A 1,563-nucleotide genomic window follows, 5' to 3' on the forward strand; every position below is an offset into this window, starting at 1 on the left:
GTAGAAATTTCGGCAGCACCTCCCCTAAAACTTGGACTTTTGCCACCCGATTCGGGTCCCAACTAAACCATTTCTCATTCCTTTTCAACAGCTCAAAACCGGAAATCAATTTAAAGCAACCCAAATCCAACAATCGCCTTAGTGGCGTATCTCAAGGATACCATTTAAAAATCAACTCAATATCAATCGATATAACTCATTTCCAAAGCTTTAAAGAAACGGTTCAATAACAAATCATTTGTCCAAAACCAAATCAATTAAAATAAACCAGGCTGAATTCAAAAGTGCATTCGACTTTTCACATCATTGAAATAATTGACTCAATTCAAACCAATCCTCAACGGTTTAAACTCAAATTTCAAATCTTTAAAGAATCAACTTCAAAATATTATATTTCACAAATCCGCACAACAATTCAGCCAAACCAACAATCTATAATCATTCGAGTCAATCAAATAATACATAAGGCAGATACAATCACCAAATACACAATATCTCACATTGGTATCCATATGTAATAATTCCAATATACAAAACATAGTTTTTGGAAAGCGCCCCTACTTCAAAACGCAAATTCCATAACCCAAACGCCTCATCAAGTCCTTTCCGCCTCAACCCGAAATCATCAACAACCGCAAATCTCAGCTTCACGCCACATCCGCAATAACCATAGCGACACTAATCGCAACATACAATAATCAGGACTCGGCCCCACGCTATCAGAACTCATGTTCATCAACCATACACAACAAAATACTACCGCGAGGCTCTTCGAAATATACTTACTTACTGAGCTAGCGAAACGAAGCAGCCGCGAACTCCGAGCACAAGACGCAAGCATCGATATACAACCCTATGACAAATAACGCTACAACGCCTCAGCTGAAATTATCAGAACAGCGACAAAAGGCTCCTCGAACCAAAACGCTTACCAAGACTGAGGGAGAATGGCTGAACCGAATAGCAATGGTCTCCAAACCGGTTCGGCGATAGCCCGGCAGCCACTTCAAGCGACAGCGGTGACCTGAACGACATGTAGGGACAATGAGGTTCCCAAAAACTCAATAGAACTGAGAACCAACTTAAAATCCTTACCGACAAAGCCTTCCGGCGACGGCAGCGGCGTTTCCGGCGGCAGAGGTTTATCGGCGCACCCCATGAGCGGCGACAAGGCTCCCAACAGTAGCTGGGCGCAGTGGCTGGGACACCTCTGTAACGGTTCTCCTCTAGCGGGGGCTCTCTCTCTTTTCCTCGCGACAACACCGGCGATGCTGGCGGCGAGCAGGTCAGCGACTGGGTGGCGTGACTCTTTCCTCCCATCGCGGTCATCTCCTTCACCTTAGATTTGCTCTGCGACGGCGCAGGGAAGGTGGCGCGGCTGGGCTGGGTGCAGCTTCCGTGGTGATGGCGAGGCAGAATGGTGACCCAGGCTTCACAGACAGCGGCTGAAGGGCGCGGTTTCCATCCTCCATCGCGACCTTCTCTCTTGCCTGGGTTCTGACCCGCGACGGCGGCGGCTTCACGGGTGGCAGTGGCAGCAAAAAGGGGGCTTCCTTCATGGCC

The sequence above is a fragment of the Arachis duranensis genome, chromosome 9, assembly GCF_000817695.3.
Source record: "Arachis duranensis cultivar V14167 chromosome 9, aradu.V14167.gnm2.J7QH, whole genome shotgun sequence".
NCBI classification, from domain to species: Eukaryota; Viridiplantae; Streptophyta; class Magnoliopsida; order Fabales; family Fabaceae; genus Arachis; species Arachis duranensis.